The following is a 22,801-nucleotide window of genomic DNA, read 5'->3' on the forward strand; positions in this document are numbered from 1 at the left end:
ACATCAGGGAAATGATGACATGACTTGCAGTTGAATATGATTTGAGTAACAGAGGGCTGTGCAAGTTCACAAGTCTCACTTTCTCCTCCAGAGGTATTGGGGTCAAGTGGCTTGATATTCACCAGCATGACTGGACTTGGCCCAGCTTGAGAAAGGGAGTGCCTGAGTTAAACCAATAACTTAAGAATATCTCAATTTAGCAGTTATGTGGAGGAAGGATTTGAGATGAGAGGGAATATAGACCTAGAGAGCAAACAGAAGAATACTGCACAACTTGAGGCAGCTAGGTAATACAATGGATAGAGTGCCAGGCCTGGAGTCAGGAATACCCATCTTCCTGAGTTCAAATCTGGCCTCAGACATGACCCTGAGCCAAGTCATTTAGCCCTGTTTGCCTCAGATTCCTCATGTATAAAATGAGCTGGAGAAAGAAATGGCAAACTACTCTACTATCTTTGCCAAGAAAACCCCAAATGGGATCATAAATGGGGTCACAAAGAATTGAACATGACTGAAATGAATGAACAACAACATACTAATCTCTGCAAGAGGTAATGAGGAACCTAACTAGTACGGTAGCCTTGTCAGTGAAAAAGATATGTTGTAGAGGCAGAATCCTTAAGACCTGGCAACTCTAAATATAGAGAAAGGAAAGGGTCAAGAATAAATCTGAAGTTGTGAAAGAAGACAGGAAGAATGATATTACTCACTATTTAAAAATCAAAATTAAAATGGAAGTGAAGATTTTTAAAGAGTGTTAATCAGCCAGTTAGCACACTGTATACTAGTCAGGAAGACCTTAGTTTAAATCCAGTTGCAAACACTTAACACTTGTGTGATCTTGGGCAAGATACTTATCCTCTTGGGGCAGCTAGATGGCGCAGTGGGCAGAGCACCAGCCCTGGAGTCAGGAGGACCTGAGTTCAAATGTGACCTCAGATACTTGACGCACTTACTAGCTGTGTGACCTTGGGCAAGACACTTAGCCCCAATTGCCCTGCTTTCCCCCTAAAAAAAAGAAAAAGAAAGAAGATATTTATCCTCTGTCTGCCTCAGTTTCCTCTACTACAATAAAGAGATAATAATAACATCTGCTTCTCAGGGTTATTTTGAAAATCAAATGAGAGAACATTTACAAAACCATTAGCATAGGGCCTGATAAACATTAGGTATTTAATAAATCCTTTTTTTTTCATTCTTCCTAATGGATCTTGTAATAATGATAGTAATAACAGATACTTGCAAATCATTTTCAAGTCTACAAGTCATTTTCTTCACAACTATCCTGTTAGAACTTTGGGGCAAAGTGTATAATGCATATCTTAGAAGAATTGTAAATGAGAATTTGAGATGTGAAATGGCTTGTCAACACCACGGAGATACAATAGGAAGTGTACAGATTTGAACTTTATTCCAGGTCTCTTGGATTCTAAGTGTAATGTTCTTTCCACTACCCCGTAATGATTCTCAAGAAGTATCAGTACTGCTCTGAGAATTTCTCCTTTATTTCCTATAGAACAGAGTCCTCTGTCCCGAGGTGAATCTGTTCCTTTCAAGCATCTCTGGCAGGCATACTGCCAAGTCTTACAGAGTTGCTGTCAGGGGAATCACCATTTTTGTAGGTACTCAGGGTCCTTTGCTTCCTTTGCAAATCTTGCATATCTCTTTCCATATATATCGCAGTCACAGAATTTGAGAGTTGGAAGAGATCTCAGTGGACATGCAGAAGTCTTCCTTGAATATTTCCTCTGTTATATGCTGTATCCAATCAGAATATGGGACATATAGATTTATATCTTAAGTATCTCTTGAATTTGTCTGTTTTTCTACTCATACTACAACCATTCTAGCCTAGACCCTCATCAGTTTTTACAGATTATTACAACAGTTACTTAACTACTCTTCTTGCCACCAATATCTAATAGTATTAATGACAATGGTACCACTACTGCTGTTATTAGTACAGATACCATTTAAAGTTTTCAAAGTGCTTTCCCTATGTTAATTCATTTGATACAGGAATCAAATTTCTATTTCTAAAGTAGAATTCTGATAATATCTATTTCCTGCTCAAGGAACTTCACTGGCTCCCCATTTACTTTGGGTAGAATATGGTTTCCACTGATTGACATTTAAACAATGCCCTTTATATTCCGGTCCCAGCCTATCTCTTGATTTTGGTTACACATTACTGTGCATTAAACATTCTCTATGCTGTAGTCAGACTACATTCCTTGGCATTTCTCATGCAGTGTGTACCGACTTCTACCTATGTTCCTTTGCACAAACCTAGAATGTTCTCCTAACTCATCTGGACTTCTTTTCATCCCTGCCTTCCTTTATGTCTCAGGTCAAATGCCGTCCTCTTGAAGAAGCCTTTCCTGGTGCCCCTAAATTTAATACCATCTTCTTGTCACTGTGTGTATATGTTGGATTAAAATATAGTATTTACATATCTATGACTCTGATGTATTTGCCCAGTAGAATGTAAACTCCTTTAAGATGGAGACAGTTTCTTTTTTTTTTTGTTTTGTACCCCCAAGGACATTGCATATAGTAGGGGCTTAAAATTACTTATCGATGAGTACTTTGCTGTAGAGTCAGGGACACAGGTTGTATTAACAACTGTTAAAAAATGATACTGCCTTACTCCAAATAGAAAGTAGAGGTTTTTATTTCTTCAATCAGCTCAAGTAAGATAGAACTCTATTATCATCAATAGTGTAATATGGGCTAGCTAGGTGGTGCAGTGGGTAGAGTACCAGGCCTGAAGCCAGAAAGACTCATCTTCCTGAGTTCAAATTAGGCCTAACACACTTACTAGCTGTTAGAAAGAAACTGTTAAAAAAAGAGGGGCATTTATTGGTTAGTGTACATTAGAGCATAGATCAAATCAAATTTTTGCCAGTATAAAAGATGAGTATGATTAAAGAATGAGGCCCTAGATTTCTATTACATTTTCCTTTTTGCTATAATAGCAGATGTTTTAGATCACTTGAGTAAAAACATTATTTTCTATATTTATTCTCAAAAGTAGTTCAAAATTCTTGGGGGTTGGGGAATTTATTGATAAGTTTTTGAATTATCTTGTAACATATGCCACACTAGTTTTCATTTTTCAGTCATTTCAGTTTGTCTGACTTTTTGTCCCCATTTGTTTGTTTTTGCAAAGATGCTAGATTAGCTTGCCATTTCCTTCTCCAGCTCCTTTTACAGAAGAGGAAACTAAGGCAAATACGGTTAAGTGACTTATATAGGGTCACACAGCTAGTAAATGTCTTAGTCCTGATTTGAACTCAGGAAGATGAGTCTTTCTGACTTCAGGCCTGGCATTCTATCTGCTGCATCACCTAGCTAGCCCATATTACACTATCAATGATAATAGAATTCTATCATACTTGAGCCAATTGAAGACATAACAGCTTCTACTTTCTATTTGGAACAAGGCAGTACCATCTATATTTAAGAGGATTAGCACTAAAAATGATATTTTTACATACACAGTTTCCCATAAATCTCATTATGAAACTTTCTCCCCAGAGGTTGTATATTGTATAATAAAATCACCCATTTTCTGTTTGGACTTAATATTGATTTCTGAAAATATTCATAGAGGGTAATGTGTGTCAAACAGAATGTGCCCTCAGTAAAGTGAACTAATGACTGGGAAACCCATTGCATGATACCTGAGGAGGGCTATTAACAGTGCTGGGAGCTGAGTACGATGAAAAATTAAATGACTGTCGCTTACAGGTGCAATTTATTATAGAAATTAAAATAAATTTGAACAGTGACTGGGATGTCATCTATCAGCTCTGAAAGGATTTGTTTTCAATGATTTATTTTGCAGTTGAGAAGTGCCAAGATGCCTTTCCAGGAAAAAAAAATCCAGTGGGTTCCATCTCTAATTGCTTGTGACCTCATTTGCTCTTAGGAGCCAGGATTTCAGCCTCCCTGGGGTAAGTTAAGGAAGGAGGGGGGAGGAGGAGTAGAATATGGAGAGAATACATATCCCCACAGTGCATAACTTAGTTTACAGCAAGTGATTTTGGGGGTGCCTAGAAATTGCTGTGGAAGATGCAAAACAACCAATAAGGCAAAAAGCAATAAGCATTTTTAAATAGAACATATTTTGCTTCAGACAATGAGTAAATGCTTTATTTCAGAGAAGAAGCTGAGAAATAGGGGAAGGGACAGGAGCAAAATGGATATTGCTGGCATTACAGACACTCAGCAAGACAACAAGGTTTTTGACTATGCATGACCCAGGCCATAGGTGCTATGATCTTTAGGCCTGGCAAGAGGATAAAGATAGGATGCCAGATGCTAGGCATTTTTCTGTACTGTGACCCAGGTTATGTCAGGCTCTCAATCAGCTCTCCAATTCTGCAGTGCAGGATACCTGGGTTATTGTACTCATCAGAGTCCTAGGAAGATGGGGGAGATGGTTAGTTGCCTTATAAGTCTAACAGCACTGCCCATCTTGAAGCATACTTGATTGCCATTCTTAGCAACCATATGGAAGCTTTGGATAAGCCTGCTTCTTGTTATGCCTCATCAAGGATGAATTTGCATTGTGTAATGGTGGAATCCCCTATTTGACTACTGAGAAAGAAGAGAAGACAGAAAGATTTGCAGTGGGAGATGACAAGTTCCATCATTGACTGCTGAGCTAGGCCACAATGGCTATACCAAAAAAAAAATCCCTTCTCTTTATTCCTTTAGTCTTTGAATCATTGAGAATTGTTTTGACCTGTGTCTGGTGAGCTAGTCGCAGATCCTCATAAAGTCTCTGTTGACCATCCTGGTTAGAAGATACATTGTTATTAGCTGTTATAATATTCACTATAGCCACCAATACTTTTAAGAAATATTAAAATTGAGATAAGATCTACAAACTACTTATTCTTCCCTTATCTAACTATGCAAAAATAGAATAGCAACAACAAACACAATTAAAATAAAAGCACTTTTCCTGAAAATAAGTCAGTAGTTAAGTATTTATTAAGTGATAGCTTTGTGCCAGGCACTATTTTAAGTGCTGAGGATACAAAGAAAGGCAAAAGAGAGTCTCTACCCTGAAGGACCTCACAATCTAATAGGGGAGACATCATGCGAATGCCAATGTGCAAACAAGCTATACACAAGATCAATAGGAAATAAAAAACAGAAAGAAGGTATTAGAATAAAGAGGTATCACGAAAAGATTCCTGTAGAAGATAGAATTGTAACTGTAACTTGAAGGAAGCCAGAGAAGGCAGAAAGAGGAGATGAAGAGAGAGAACAGTCTAGGCATGTGTATTAGGAGGGCAGAGTTTATAATCTCAAAGAGGATCATATACATGTCTGAAAGGTTCAGAACAGCCAGATATAAGAAACTCTCAAAGTAGAAGGCAGAAGAATCAAAACATATATTTAGGCTCCACAGTAACCAACCCATGAACCAGCAACCCCATTTCGATATATTGATCAAAAGCTTCCAGGCCCAATAAGTACGCCTCGAAAGAGTAACCAGGAGGCTACAGAGAAACATGATTGCGTAAAGCAAAATCATGCTTCCCCCTCTATGGTAAAAAGATTACCCACTGGCCTGAAGTCCTTGTTCAGCTTCCTCCCGTAGGTCAGCTCTGCCACTGGCAGCTCCTGCTTCGGCTGTGGCTGTAGCTGTAGCAGCCTCTGGCTCCAACGGAAGCTGTTTTTAACCATCTGGCTTCTGCGGGGGTGTAAGGTTCGCCACAGAAAGCACAGGTTCTTTCAATCTGCTTAAGCAAGGTGAAGGGGTTGACCAGGAAAGCACAGGTTCTTTCCATCAGCTTAAGCAAGGGAAGCAAGGTGAAGGGGCCGACAAGCTTACTCCAATCCAACATACAAACAGCATTCAGTTCAGGGGAAAAAGCCAAACTAGTCAAGGACACTTCTTGACTAAGTGCTAAGGAGCCCATTTTTGGTTGCCAACACAGCATGGGGCACATCCAGTGAAAGTGCCATGAGTTGGGACATGGAGTATTTTGTTTGAGGAACTGCAAGCAGGCCAGTGCTAATAGAATACAAGTATCTGGCATAGAATAAGATGTAAAAGGATTGGAAAGATGATGGAGAAGGAGCTAGGTTATAAAAGACTTTAAACATCAAATATATTATTTTATATTTGATATTAGGAAACCAGTGGAGTTTTTTAAGTAGGGAAATGTGCTGTACAATTCAATATTTCTATCTGTTCCTTCAGACTCATCACCCTATCAGTGAAGTGGGGTGAATACCAGGAATTAAAACTTAATATTTTTATTCACACCTATTGCACTCATTAATTCATTTGCCTTTTTTATTCATTCAATGATCATTTATCGAGCTTATTTAGTAATGTCTTTACAACTCAGATAACATTGCCATCCCTAGTATTGTGCTAGGTATTTGGAGTTTTTTGTGTATACACTATCTCACTTCTAAAATTTTAAGAACCTAGAAAGAAGGGATTTTGTCTACCTCTCTGCAAATCTCCTTAGTGTTTGTTCTTCTTCCTCATGAGGAATAGGCATTCAATAATACTCACCGAATACATAGAAGAATGAATGACTAATTGCTGCTGGAGTATTTTCACAGCCTACAGGAGAATGATAAAATTGGAATTCTGGCACTACCCTTACCTCTCCGGTGGCAGTATTGGGATGAGGGGAACAGAAGTTGAGGTAACAAGTAGAAATATTCTGAGTTATATAATTCAAGGGGAATATCTATAAATAAAGTTCCAGGCCTCTTGCAGGAAAACTGTTTTTAGCTCTGCATCATTAGACATGTAGGAATAAAAGGAGGTAGGAAGGGAAGGCATATGTATATACCTGTGTGTAGGTATGGATATACACACACACACACATGAGTCACTTGGACAGCAATGAGATCAAATCAGTCAATAGTTAAAGAAATTAATTCAGGCTATTCACTGGAAGGACAAATACTGAAGCTGAAATGACTATTTTTGTAAAATAATAATAAGATGGGACTCATTGGAAAATAATCTGATGCTGGGGAAAATTAAAGGCAAAAGGAAAAGGAGACAGCAGAGGATGATTGATAAATAGTGACATGGAAACAATGAACATGAACTTGGACAGACTTTAAGAGATAGTAGAGGATAGAAGTTCCTGTAGTGTAACAGTTCATGGGGTCACAAAGAGTTAGACATGACTGAACAACTGAATAACAACAGCAAATGTGTATATGTATATGTGTTCATATACATATATACAATGTATTAAATTTCTATGCAAATTGGTTTCTGGATCTTTTCATTAAAATGTGAATGTTTCAAAACATTTTATCAGTTTAAAGCTATTTTATATGTATTATAATTAAACAAGCAAGAAATGTAAATTTTTACATATCTAGGAAATCAATGATTATCTCTCTGGGATCATGGTTTCTTTTAAATGTTGACAATCTTGAATATCAATCTCTTAAAGTCAGCAGACAGCCCATCAATTTTTCTATTGAATTCCACTCAATTTTAGTAGTAGCCAATTAAAACCCAATTAAAAACAATTTCTCCCTCTTAATTTAATTAATCCTCATCTCTATCAATAGCTTTCATTAATTTCAATTACTTTCAATAAACTTTCAATTAAATCCTTTTATCACTAATTCTTTTCCATAAATTTTAATCAGCTTCTATCGAATGCATTTGATGGCCCTAAAACCAATACTGTATAGATGATGCCGGTATCTTTTCTGACTTGGGAGAACAGATATTTAGACTAATTTATACTATTTAAATCAATTTGGCACGTTACAGGGCAAAAGAGAAGAGCAAAAGTCGATACTCCCAGGGGAAAGCCACTGCTAGGTGTACAGTTACTTAAATAGAATGCAATAACTTTTTTTAACAGTTTGTGTACAGATCTGCCATACCAGAAATGGAATTATAAAATGTGTGGAATCAATAAATATAGAAACCCCCACATTTGATGATGGACTGAGCATTATTTTCTAATTATTGAAATAATTCTGAAACATCTTAATATTTTTCACCACTCTTCCCTCTATTTACTACTTGATTAAAATTGGTCCAGATAAATTTGAGAAAAAGACATAAAAATCCAAGATTTTTTTCCCCCTGAGAAAAAAACAAACAAAAATGAAAATCAAAATTCCTTATTTCCCATGGGTCTTCTAAGTGGGCTGGTGCAGACCCCATTCTGGTTTTTGAAACATGATATCTATGCTACATGAAAAATTCAAGTTTATTTCTGAGATGCCAATGAGAGAATAGTCAGGACTCAGAATAACATAAATAGACCAGGAACAGCCATTCACTGGCTTAATGTTTGACCCAGCCCTTTGTTACTTAGGCTTTGTTTGGGTGGAGGCATTTTGAAAAAAAAAAGAATCATAGAATTATAGAACTGAAAGAAATATCAGAGATCATCATATCTGAGAATTAATCTTCTACAGCAATGATCTCCAAACTTTTTGATCACCTCCCTAAAAAAAGCTATTGACTACATGTCTCTCATATTGAATCAATAATTGTAAATGTTATACAACTTATAAATATGAATTTTTAAATGTCTACAAAAAGTAAAAAAAAATATTCTAGAGTTAATAAGATGGCACTAATGTTTACTGGGTAGGGGGAATCGTGTCAGAACTATATGACTCAGGAAGATCAATTTTGTAGATGTGTAGAGGATGGATTAGAATGGGTAGAATGCTATTGAAATAGTTTAGGTAAAATTGATGATAAATTCAATTAGGCTTGTAGATGTGCAAGTGAAAAGAAGGATGTTACATAAGACAGGTTGCAGAATTTGAACTGACAGGATTTGGAAATTGATTGGATGTATAGATGAGGGAAAATAAGAAGTTCAGGATCATACCAAGGTTGTGATCCTGGGTGACTGAAAGTATGTTTGTATTCTCCACAGAAAGAGGGATATTTGGAAGTGGGGTAACTTTTAGAAGGAAGGCAATGAATTTGGATTTGAACATGTTTCGTTTGAGATACTAATGGGGCTTAAAGTTTATAACAGGCTGTTAGTGATGTAAAATCCAGAGCGATATTAAGGTTGGATATACAAATCAGTAAATATAGAATGGATATTTCTTAAAGGTTTAGACTCTGTGGTGTTGTATAGAAACACTGTGGAGACAAATATAAGCAAGCAAGACAGCTTCTGCCCAGAGAAAGCTTACATATTTTTTTTATTATTTTTTACATAGGAAACTGATAGGATATTGAAAGACAGTCATCATTTTTTTTACAAAGAAAGTTCATGGACACCAGGTTCAGAACCCCTGCCCTAGAGTTTTATCAAGCCCCCCCCCCCCAAATAGCTTAAAATTCAAGTGTAGCCTTTCTCAAGTTGGCATATTCACCTAAAGGCTTAGGTCTCAGGCAGACCTCCATTCCTTTTATTTTAGTTTCTCTTTTTTCACTTAATAGTATTTCTTTCTAATTTCATGTAAAATAACTTTTCAATGTTCGCTTTCATAAGATCTTGATTTCCAATTTTTTTCTCCCTCCCTTCCTCTCCTCGCCACTCCTCCAAGATGGCATACAATCTGATATAGGCAATAAATGTGCAATCTTATTAAAAGTATTTTCATATTAGTCATGTTGTGAAAGAAGAATAAGAACAAAAGGGAAAGACTATGAGAAAGGAAAAAAAAGAAATAGTATGCTTCAATCTGCATGCAGACTCAAAGGTTCTTTCTATGGATGTGGATAACATTTTTCATCATGAGTTTTTGGAGTTGTTAGATCATTGTATTGCTGAGAAGAGCTAAGGCTACCAAAGTTGGTCATTGCATGTTGCAATTAACTGTGCACAGTGTTCTGGTTCTACTCACTTCACTCAGTATCAGTCCATGTAAATCTTTCAAGGTTTCTTTTTTTTTTCTGAAATCCACTTGCTCATCATTTCTTACAGAAGAATAGTATCTTATTACATTCATATACCACAACTTGTTCAGCCATTCCCCAATTGATGGGTATCCCCTCAATTTCCAATTCTTGGCAACCACAAAAAGAGTGGCTATAAACATTTTGGTACATGTGCATCCTTTTCCCCTTTTTATGATCTCTTGGGGATACAGACCTAGTAGTGCTATTGCTGGATCAAAGGGTATGCACAGTTTTACAACCCTTTGGTCATAGTTCCAAATTGTTCTCCAGAATGGTTGAACCAGTTCATGACTCCATCAGCAATGCATTAGTGTTTTAACTTTCCCAAATCTTCTCCAACACCTATCATTTTCCTTTTTTGTCATATTAGCTATTCTGATAGGTGTGAAGTGGTACCTCAGAATTGTTTTAATGTGCATGTTTCTAATCAATAGTGTTAGAGCATTTTTATGACTATACAGAGCTTTAATTTCTTCATCTATAAACTGCCTATTCACATGCTTTGACTACTTACCATTTGGGGAATGACTTGTATTCTAATAAATTTAGCTCAGTCCTCTATATGTCTTAGAAACGAGGCCTTTATCAGAGAGACTGGCTATAAAAATTGTTTCCCAACTTTCTGGTTTCCGTTGGCTTTGTTTCTGCAAAAACTTTTTAATTTAATGTAATCAAAATTATCGATTTTGCCTCTTGTTTTGTTATAAATTCTTCCCTTCTCCATAGATCTGACAGGTAAACTATTACTTGCTTTCCTAATTTGCTTATGATATCACCTTTTATGTCTAAATCATTTACCCATTTTGATTTTACCTTGACATATGGTGTAAGGTATTGTTCTATGCCTAGTTTCTGTCATACAATTTTCCAGTTTTCCCAGCAGTTTTTTTTCTTCTGTCAAATAGTGAGTTCTTATCCCAGAAGGAGTCTTTGTGTTTATCAAACAGTAGATTTCTATAGTCATTGACTGCTGTGTCTTGTATACCTAACCTATTCCATTGATCCACCACTCTATCTGATTGAGAGCTTACATTTTAATAAGAGTAGACAAAATGTCAAGGGGAATATTGGGCCAGAAAGAGTATTTTGGTAATTTTTACTTCATTATTGTTCTTAGGTCTAGAGTTGGAAAACAGAAATAGATTAAGGAGTGCTTAAAGATGTCAAAGGAGTGGCAAAGTGGATGTGGGTTTTTTGTTTAATGTAATTGATGCACATCAATAAAAATCCCAAGGCCTCAGAGTGGAGTTTGGAGTATTAGAGATGATAATAATTAATCCCATAGATCTGATGAAGGTAAATATTTGAGCCCATGTGATCTGATAAAGTCACCAAGTAAGAATGTCTGCAGAGAAAACAAAGCCTTGAGCAATACCTACAGTTAGGAAGTGAGATATGGATAATGCTCCAGAAAAGGAGACTCAAGAAATTTTCAACATATAGGAAGAGAACAAGGATAGAATTTGTTTAGAGACAGAGAATCCAACAGATTAAGGATACTCAATAGTATCAAATGTTGCTGATGTCAAGAAGAATGAAGATTCAGAAAAGATCATTAGATTTGGCAATTAAGATATAGTTGGTATCTTCAAAGAGACCAATTTTAGTTGAATAAGGAGACTTGAATAATGAGGAGGTTGAGGACCTGGGAGAATGGAAAAATGATGTTGCTCCCCATGGAAAGAGGGAAGTTCAAAAGAGGGATGGATTTTGAGAGGAGAAAATGTAATTTCATGGAGACAAATTTATGTCTATTCTACTCACAATTTCTTATTGAAAAATGAAAAGTACATATGTATGGGGAGGGAGGAAGAGCAGTAGCCTATTAATTGTTCATTGCCATGGAGTATAGAGTCCAAATGCAGTGTAGCCAGCAGCAACAGAAATAGCAAGAACAACAAAAATAATGGGAAAATAATGAAATAAAAGAGATTTTGGAGAAAAGGGTGCTGAGAATTTCCCCTATGTAATGTTTATAACTCCTCTATATGTCCTCCTCTTCATTTACCTCACTGGATACAGCATTGAAAGAGTGAAAGAGGGTGAAACAGGAAATTATTCAAGGGGGTGGTGTCTCTGTGTTAAGATAGAATTTGAATTTCAACTTGTCTTCCATTGAGGTCAAGCCACAAGCACCTTCAGGCATTGCTCACTACATCTCCCACCCCCACCCCTAAGTCTCCACTTAAAAATCTCCAGTTATAGCTAACTCAGTGAACTCCACATCTGTTTAATCTGCAATCAAATAAAGCCCTTTAAATAGCCCCTCCAACCTTTTTAGTCTTCTTCTACTTTATATAATCATCATATACTCTATGATTCAGCGACATTAGACTCTTTGCTGTTCTGTACATAGTCATTTTCAAGTTGACTTGCTCATTGGATCGCGAAGTCCCAGAGGTCAGGGACCATCTTTTATCTTTCTCTGTATCCCCAGGCATTAATGTATTACCTGAGATAGAGTAGAAACTTAGTATTTCTTGACTAACTGGCTCACTATCTCTTCAATTAATCCATTCCAGTTGAGGATTGGTGTAATTGTTAGGAAAGGTATTTTTGTTTGTTTTGTTTTGTTTTAATTTTTTCCTCTTTGTATTAAGCTCAAATTAACCTCTCAAGAAATTCTGCCTATGAATCCTAGTTTTGTCCTCTGGTGTTACAAAAATGGTTCTTTCTCCTTCCATATGAATTTTTTTTCAAGTATTTAAAGATAGCTCACACTGCTCCACCCCCAAATCATCTCTTCTCCAGGCTAAACACCCCAAGATCTATCAACTAATCCTCATATGGAATTAATCTCCACTTGTCTCATCTCGTGAGTTTCCTTCTTGTAATTTATTTCTCAGACCTGTATATGATACTCTGGATGCAATCTGACAAAACCAGAGAACCATAGGGCCTTATTTTCCTTGTTCTGGTCACTGTAAATCTTTTTAAATGCCCTTAAAGTTTCTGTTGATTAGAATTGGCTACCATATCACACTACTGACTAACATTAACTTGTTAGTTTCAAAAATACTGTAAGATCTTAGACTACTAGGCCCAAAGTGCAAGTAAAGTGTGTATACCCTTTGATCTAGCAATGCCACTACTAGGTCTGGATCCCTAAGAGATCATCAAAAGGGGGAAAAGGACGTATGTGTCCTAAAATGTTTATATCAGCTCTTTTTGTGGTGGCAAAGAATTGGAAATTGAGGGAATGCCCATTAGTTTGGAAATGGCTGAACAAGTTGTGGCATATGAATGTAATAGAATATTATTATTCTATAAGAAATGATGAGTAGGCAAATTTGAGAAAAACCTGTAAAGACTTACATGAACAGACGCTGAGTAAACTGAGCAGAACCAGGAGTACATTGTACCACAGCAACATTGAAAAATGATTGAGTATGATATATTTAGCTCTTCTCAGCAACACAATGATCCAAGACAATTCCAAAAGACTCATGATAGGAAATGCTAAGCACATCCAGAGAAAGAACTATGGCATCTGAATGCAGATCAAGGCATTTTTTTCCTTCTTGTAGTTTTCCCTTTTTGTCCTGATTCTTTTTTTTTTAATTTCGCATTGAATTAATTTATACACTAGTCAAGTTGCAGAGAAGAATTATGACCAATGGAATGAACCGTGAGAAAGAAGAAACAGAACCAAAAAAAACACCCAAAAACAAAAACGAAAGAGAAGAGAAAAAGGTAAGCATGAAGTGTGCCTCAATCTGCATTCAAACTTCATAGTTCTTTCTCTGGATGTAGATAGCATTCTCCATCAGGAGTCCTTTGGAGTTGTCCTTGCACCTTGTGTTGCTGAGAAGAGCGAAGTCTGTCAGGGTTGGTCCTCATAGAATCCATATATCTGTGGTTGTGTACAATGTTCTCCTGGCTCTGCTCCGCTCACTCAGCATTATGTCGAGTAGGTTTTTCCAGGTTGTTATGAAGTCTGTATCACCCCATTTCTTATGGCACAATAGTATTCCATTACCTTCATATACCACAGCTTGTTCAGCCATTCCCCAATTGATGGCCATCCCTTTGATTTCCAGTTCTTGGCTACCACAACAAGAGCTGCTATAAATACTTTTGTACATATGGGTCCTTTTCCCGCTTGTGTGATTTCTTTGGGATACAACCCTAGAAGTGGTATTGCTGGGTCAAAGGGTATGAATATTCCTATGGCCCTTTGGGCGTAGTTCCAAATTACTCTCCAAAATGGCTGGATCATCTCACAACGCCACCAGCAATGTAACAATGTTCCAATTTTCCCCCATCCTCTCCAGCATTTATCATCCTCCTGCTTTGTTATTTTAGCCAATATTACAGGAGAGATGTGGTATCTAAGAGTTATTTTGATTTGCATTTCTCTAATCAGTAGTGATCCAGAGCATTTTTTCATATGCCTGTAGATAGCTTTAATTTCTTCCTCTGAAAACTGCCTGTTCATATCCGTTGACCATTTCTCGATGGGGGAATGGCTTGTATTCCTATACAGTTGGCTCAGTTCCCTGTATATTTTAGAAATGAGGCCTTTATCAGAGATACTAGTTGTAAAGATTTTCTTCCAATTTTCTGCTTCCCTCCTCATTTTTGCTGCATTGGCTTTTTTTGTACAAAAACATTTCAGTTCAACATAATCAAAATTATCCATTTTGCATTTTGTAATGCTCTCTATCTCTTGTTGGGTGATGAATTCTTTTCTTTTCCATAAATCTGATAAGTAAACTATTCCTTGCTCTCCCAAATTACTTATAGTATCAGCCTTTACTCCTAAATCATGAACACATTTTGACTTTATTTTGGTATATAGTGTAAGATATTGATCTATACCCAGTTTCTGCCCTACCACTTTCCAATTTTCCCAGCATTTTTTGTGAAATAGTGAATTATTAGCCCAGAAGCTGGCCTCTTAGGGTTTATCAAAGAGTAGATTGCTATAGTCGTTGACTTCTCCATCTTGTATTCCTATCCTATTCCACTGATCCACACCTATGTTTCTTAGCCAGTACCAGATAGTTTTGATGACTGCTGCTCTGCAGTATGGTTTAATATCTGGTATGTCTAGGCCACCTTCTCTAGCATTTCTTTTCATTAATACCCTAGATATTCTAGATGTCTTGTTTTTCCAGATGAATTTTGTTATAATTTTGTGCAGCTCAGTAAAATAATTTCTTGGTAGTTTGATTGGTATGGCACTGGATAGATTAATTTAGGTAAAATTGTCATTTTTATTATATTAGCTTGGCCTAACCATGAGCAACTGATATTTTTCCATTTATTTAGATCTGACTTTATTTGCGTGAAAAGTGTTTCATAATTATGTTCATATAGGCCCTAGATTTATTTTGGCTGGTAGACTCCCAAATATTTTGTAGTGTCTACAGTAACTTTAAATGAAATTTCTCTTTGTATCTCTTGCTGTTGGGCTTTGTTAGTAATATATAAGAATTCTGAGGATTTATGTAGGTTTATTTTATATCCTGCAACTTTGCTATTATTTCAAGTGGTTTTTTTAATTGATTGCCTAAATAAATCATCATATCATTTGCAAAGAGTGATAACATAGTTTCTTCTTTTGCCTGTTTTAATTATTTTAATTTATTTTTCTTCTCTTATTGCTAAAGCTAACATTTCTAGTACCAAACTGAATAATAGGGGTGATAATGGACATCCTTGTTTCACCCTGGATCTTATTGGGAGTGGATCTAGCTTAGCCCCATTACATATAATGCTTACTGATGGTTTTAGGTAGATGCTACTTATAATTTTAAGGAAGACCCCATTTATTCCTATGCTTTCTAGTGTTTTTTAATAGTAATAGGTGTTGTATTTTGTCAAAGGCTTTTTCTGCAACTATTGAGATAATCATATAGTTTCTGCTAGTTTTGTTGTTCATATGATCAATTATGCTGATAGTTTTCCTAAAATTGAACCAGTCTTGCATTACTGGAATAAATCCTACCTGATCAAAGTGTATTATTTTCATGATAAGTTGCTGCAATCTTTTTGCTAATATTTTTTTTTAATTTTGCATCAATATTTATTAGGGAAATTGGTCTATAATTTTCTCTCTCTGTTTTGACTCTTCCTGCTTTAGGTATTAGTAACACATTTGTGTCATAAAAAGAATTTGGTAGGACTCCTTCTTGACCTATTTTCCCAAATAGTATATAAAGTATGGGAATTAATTTTTCTTTAAATGTTTGATAGAATTCACATGTAAAACCATCTGGTCTTGGAGATTTTTTTCCTAGGGAGTTCACTGATGGCTTGCTCAATTTCTTTTTCTGAGATGGGGTTATTTAGGAATTTCACTTCCTCTTCTGTTTACCTGAACAATTTATATTTTTGTAAATATTCATCCATTTCCCTCAGGTTGTCACATTTATGGGCATACAATTGGGAAAAATAATTCCTAATTATCATTTTAATTTCCTCTTCATTGGAGATGAATTTGCCTTTTTTATTTTTGATAGTGGTAATTTGGTTTTCTTCTTTCTTTTTTTTAAACAAATTTACCAAAGGTTTATCAATTTTACTGGTTTTTTTCATAAAACCAACTTTTAGTTTTATTTATTAGTTCAACAGTTTTCTTAATTTCAATTTTATTAATCTCTCCATTGTTTTTCAGCATTTCTAATTTGGCATTTAATTGGGGATTTTCAATTTGTTCTTTTTTTTAGCTTTTTCAGTTGCGTGTTTGATTGGTTGATCTCCTTTTTATCTATTTTATTCATATAAGCATTGAGAGATATAAAACTTCCCCTAAGAACTGCTTTTGCTGCACCCCACAAGTTTTGGTATGTTGTCTCACTATTGTCATTCTCTTCAATGAAATTATTAATGGTTTTTTATGCTTTATTCTTTGACCAGCTCATTCTTTAGGTTTAGATTATTGAGTTTCCAATTAATTTTTAGTATATCTTTCCATGGTCCTTTATTACAAATAATTTTTATTGCATCATGATTTGAAAAGGATGCATGATTATTTTTGCCTTTATGCACTGGATTGTGAGGTTTTCATGCCCTATTATAGGGCTGTGTCTATCCAATAGGGTGGGGTGGGAGAAAAATTATGCTCAGTTTTGCTAGGTAGCTGATTCTTGGTTGTAGTTCAAGCTCCCTTGCCTTTCATAATATCATATTCCAATTCCTCCCTTCTTTTATTGTAGAAGTGGCAAGATCCTGTGTCATCCTGACTGTAGTTCTGCAATATTTGAATTGTTTCTTTCTGGCTGCTTGGAGTATTTTCTCCTTGACCTGATAATTCTGGAATTTGGCTACAATATTCCTTTGAGTTTTCAATTTGGGATCTCTTTCACTGGGTTATCAGTGGAGTCTTTAGATGACTATTTTACCCTCTGATTCTAGGACCTTGGGGCAGTATTCCTTGATTTCTTGATAGATACTGTCCAGGCTCTTTTTTTTCATCGTGGCTTTCAGGTACACCAAATAATCCTTACATTATATCTCCTGGATCTATTTTCCAGCTCAGTTGTTTTTTCCAATCAGATATTTCATGTTTTCTTCTATTTTTTCATTCTTTAGATTTTGTTTTACTCACTCTTGATGCCTCATCGACTCATTAGCTTCTGCTTGCCCAATTCTAATTTTTAATATATTTTTTCTTCATTTAGCTTCTGTACCTCCTTTTCCATTTGGTTTATTTTACCTTTCAATAAGATATTCTTTGCATTTATATTCTGAACCTCCTTAACTATTTTGCCAACTTTACTTTTTAAAAATTTGTTCTCATCAGTGATTTTTTCCATTTTTTCTATTTTTTCTTTTACCTCTCTAATTTGGTTTTTAAAGTCCTTCTTGGGTTCTTCTGGGAATTCTTTTGGGGCTGGAGACCAGTTCACATTCATTTTTGAGGTTTCAAATGTGAATATAGTGCCAATGCTATCCTCTTATGAATGGGTATTTTGATATTCCCTGTCTCAATAACAGAAATCAATAGTCTGATTTTCTGGTATGTTTTTTTTTCATGGTGTTTGTTTGTTTGTTTGTTTATTTGCCTGGCTTCTAAAGTGGATCTCTGCTTGTGGGACTCACTGGCTCTTTGTGCTGTGGCCTCTGGTTTGGTAAGGTGTGGGGGAGGGGTGGTCTGGCTGCTGGAAGTCTTCTCTTCCCCTAGGGCTGCCCTACAGTATGGGTGGTCCCAGCAGTTGTCTTTGCTGGTGTCTGCCACTTCCCCTGTCTATGCAAAGGCGTGCCTGGGGTGCTCATGTTGACTTTTGCTAAATCCACCCTCCTGGGTCTCAGGAACTCCCACTATTCTGCTGAGATGGGGCTTGCTGGGACACCTCTCTTCCTGCACTAGTCTCCTTTCAGCACCACAAGAAGGGCCCTCTCCCCAACTTCTCTCACTAAAAGGCTACTGAAGCCCCACTTCCAACTCTTCTGTTTCAGGGTTTCTCCGGAGGGAGTATTATATGGGTAAGAAAGGGAGGGATGAGAGCCATTTTACCTAGTCATCATGGCTCCTGGAAATTCAAGAAGGCAAGTTTCAAACCTTTAGACTGTGGGCTGGAGGTCTCAGGGGTAGCTGCTCCCACAGCCATTGGCTCTATGCTAGTGCCTGCCGTAGCTCTGACAGACTCCTGTTCCGGGCTGAGAGGCATGGGGATCTCTGTTGTAGCTGGCAACTTCATCCCTGGACCTGTTCCTGCTCCCACATTTTGCATGTCCAGCACTCTCCCAGACCACTGCACTGATTGAGTTCCTCTGCTGCTCCCATTTGTGGTCTGGTGCCATTCCATGCTCCTGGTGCTCCTGCTCCACTCAGTCTACTAGTGGCTTCTAACTCCCTCAAATCTGCTCAGATTCACTTTTTTAGAGGTATCTGACAGAATTTGTGAGGGAACTTCAGTAGTTTCCTCTTTTCACAGTGCCATCTTTGTTCTGCCCCCAGAACACAGCTCTTTTGACTTAAAATTTGGGCCCTAGAGTTCATTTCCTTAAGAGAAAAAGTATGTTGGTTAGATAAAGAGAAAAGGAAGGAAGGTATGAACGAAGGGGGTTATTAGATGGTGCAGTGGATAGAGTGTCTGACCTGGATTCAGGAAGACTGTTCTTCCTGAGTTGAAATCAGTCCCAACTGTATCCAAAAGAGATCATACAAGTGGAAAGGGGCCCATATGTACAAAAATATTTATGGCAGCTCTTTTTGTGGTAGAAAAGAATTGGAAATCAAGGAGATACCCATCAATTGGGGAATGGCTAAACAAATTGTGGTATATGAATGTAATGGAATATTATTGTGCTATAAGAAATGGGGAAGATACAGACTTTATAATACCCTGAAATGGCCTATATCATATGATGCTGAGTGAGAGGAGCAGAACCAGGAGAACATTGTATACAACCACAGATATGTTGATGCTATGATGACTACCTTTGATAGACTTGGCTCTTTTCAGCAATACAGGATTCAAAGACAACTCCAAAGGACTCATGATGGAGAGAGCTATCTATATCCAGAGAAAGAACTATGGAATCTGAATGCAGATTGAGGCAAAGTATTTGCTCTCTTTGTTTCCTTTTTTCTCTTTTTTTGGTTTTGTCTCTTCTTTCTCATGATTCATTCCGTTGTTCATAATTCTTCTTTACAACTTCACTATTGTGTAAATAAGTTTAATGTGAAGGTATGTGTAGAAGATATATCAGATTTCATGCCATCTTGGGGAATTGGGGGGAGGGGAGGAAGGGGAAGAAAATCTTGAACTTAAAAACATGCAGAACTGAGTACTGTAAACTAAAAATAAAAAAAATCTTAATTAAAAAAAAAGAACTCAAGCCCAAGACATTTATTACCTGCGTGACACTGGGCAAGTCACTTAACTCCATCTGTCTCACTTTCCTCATCTGCAAATTGAGCTGTAGAAAGAAATGGCAAACCAATTCAGTATCTTTGCCAAAAAAATTACATGTGGGCTCATGAAGAATTAGACACAGCTAAAAATGACTGACCAAAAAATGAAGGAAGAAGTGAAGAAACAAAGGAAGGAAAAAAATTATAACTCCATTCCCAAAGCCTATTGGCATGGGACTTTTTCTTTATTGGTGGAGATCTGTGACCTGCATCTCCATTGGGGTAGGACAGATTTAGTGAGTGTGGAAGAGAGGAGAGCTCTTCAGTTTTCTTCAGACCATCTTCAGACTCTGTTCAAGTCTCTCTGAGTTCAAGAGTCACTTGGGTCTTGGCAGAAGCTTTGGGTGCCTCTGGCTTCTAGTTTAAAGAGAGAAGATGGAAGATGCCAAACCCATTTCAGTTTGCTAAAGTAAAAGACTCTGAGAGGAAGCCAGCATGAGAGAGGAGTTGATAATTTCCATCACATACCTGTTCCTAGCTTGCTGCAGCAGAGACATCAGGAAACACCCCCTTGGATAAGATTCAAGTGTCTTTTATTTAAGCTGAATTTCCTCATTCCCAATGCACGAGCACCTTCACTCTAGTATCTGGTACACATTCTCAAAGGAATACTTTCTCTGATTTCTATTTTGCTACAATTTGAAAAAATACATAGTCTTGGCAAAGTGCTATACATGTTCTTTGAGAGCTGTTATTTGGTGAGAGAGGGGTAATGCATGGAATACAGAGGTTGATGCCCTTTGTCCCCATTAAAGAAACAACGCTCAAAAGTTATCTTGAAACTGAAAACTATATCCCCTAATCTAATAATATTTTGAGGAACAGATAGATAGAATTCTAGCTTGGTACCCTTTTCACTGACGAAGGCAGAGGATGTAAACTACTGGCCCCAACCTTCTATTTTTCCCCTTTATAGGAATTAAAGTCTCCGTAAGAGAAGGGAGTGGGAGAAGAGATTAAAGATGTCTATTCAGGGAAGAAGGAAGGAAGGAAGGAAGGAAGGAAGGAAGGAAGGAAGGAAGGAAGGAAGGAAGGAAGGAAGGAAGGAAGGAAGGAAGGAAGGAAGTTAAGAAGGAAGGAGTCATACTCTACTAGAACTTAATGGTTTCACTTTGTACTTCCCTATCTGAAGCACTCAACCTTGAGTTAGTCTGAGTCTGTCATATTATACTAAAACTAAATTTATTTTTGATGATATTTTATCCCCATTGCTTAAATGCATGCAATCATACATTATGAACTGGGTGAGTAATTCAAGTCTCTTTAGTCCAACTGTCTGTCATAAGTTGAGGAATGTTGGAAGTTTACTCATGTATGAAAAATCCATGGTGATAGTGAGCAACATGAGCCTCCTGACCCCTTAAGTCTGTCTTGGTATCTGATAATGGAATAGTTTCAATATTTTCCATTAAAAGAAAAAATGAATCTATATTGATCTATATCCTCTCCAGAGCATCCTTTGAGAAAATGATGTCTGTGTACAGAGGAATTACCAATCATAGCAGAACTCTAATGATTTGTTTCAGATGAAAAATTAGGACTGCATCAAGTTATACTGCACTCTAGGGGCAATGCCGTTGTCTCATATTCCTTTCTTTTCATGTCAGATGAATGTTATTATTCAAAACTTTATTACCAATAGCATTGGGGGATAAATTATGTGGTATGCAATGTGGCTATGTGCTATAGTAATAAAATCTTACCCTCAAGCTGTAACTCGGGGTCAGTTAAGGAAACTTTTACAAATAATATTGGATTTGTTCTATTAATGTACTAGACTCTGAGACAGACGGGCTTGGTTTGCAGTCTGGCTCTCACACTTACTAGTTGTATGACTGTGGTCAAATTGTTTCAACTCTCTGAGCATCAATTTACTTATCTGTAAGATAGGACATAATAATACCTGTCCAAGCTGTCTCACAGGGTTATTTTAAGGGTCCTGCAGCAGTTTGTATGGCAGCCTTTTCACAGAGGTGCAAAGTTAGGCTGAGCTGACTGACAGAAAGGTAGAATGCATTCCCTGATCTAATGAACAGGCCAAAATGTCCACCTCTGAAACACAGAGAAACAAAACAAAATCCAAAACAAAAACAACCTACTCACAGATGCCTCCAAAAATATGATTTACCCAGACTATGTCTGTTCTGACATTCCTCCTTCCATCTCTGTCTCCCTGTGTATATCTTTCTATGTGTTTCCCTCCATGCGTGTCTCTGTCACTCTCTATATCACTCTCTATGTCACTCTTTGTGTCCAGCTCTGTATCTCTGTGTCTCTAGTTCTCTATCTCTCTCCTTCACTCTATCTGTTTCACTACTTTTGTCTGTCAATGTTTGTCTATGAATGAATGTCCTTGTCAGTCTACTGTCTGCCTCTGTCTGTCTCTACCTCTTTTCTCTCTGTCTGTCTCTCTGTCTGTCTGTCTGTCTCTCCCCCCCATCCTGCCCTCCCCCTCTCATCATGGACCAATGAGTAGCCATTTTCTCTGTACTCTCTGACTCAGAGTTTTCTGCCTTTTCAATAGCATCATCCAGCATCATTCAGTATACCTGAAAATTATTTCCTTCCAATGGACGTTTTGTTATTGTAGTCAGTCTGGATCAAAGAACAGAAAGTGTGTATAAACATTTAGGTACAAAGCACTGCTCATTTCCATCTTTAAAGTACAGGGTAAATGAAGATTGGTCTCTTGATGCTACCATTGAGGCACTGGAATTTGGTGGACTTCCACGCTTTTTGGATAAATCTGCCTCTTGATGACCACCAACTTCATGCCTTTCCAATGGTACACACTGTGCCAACCCCTTCACCCCACCCCTCCAGATGGCATAGTGGATAGAGTAATGTTAGGAAGACTAGAATTCAAATCTGGCTACAGACATTTACTTGCTGTGTTACTGTGAAAGTCATTTAACTTCTGTCTCCCTCAATTTCCTTAACTGTAAAAAGAGGATAATAATATCACTTACCTCTTAGGGCTGTTGTAAGTCTCAAATGAGTTAATATTTGTAAAATGCTTATTAAAATGCCTGGCA

Source organism: Trichosurus vulpecula, chromosome 3 (genome assembly GCF_011100635.1).
Source record: "Trichosurus vulpecula isolate mTriVul1 chromosome 3, mTriVul1.pri, whole genome shotgun sequence".
Lineage (NCBI taxonomy): Eukaryota > Metazoa > Chordata > Mammalia > Diprotodontia > Phalangeridae > Trichosurus > Trichosurus vulpecula.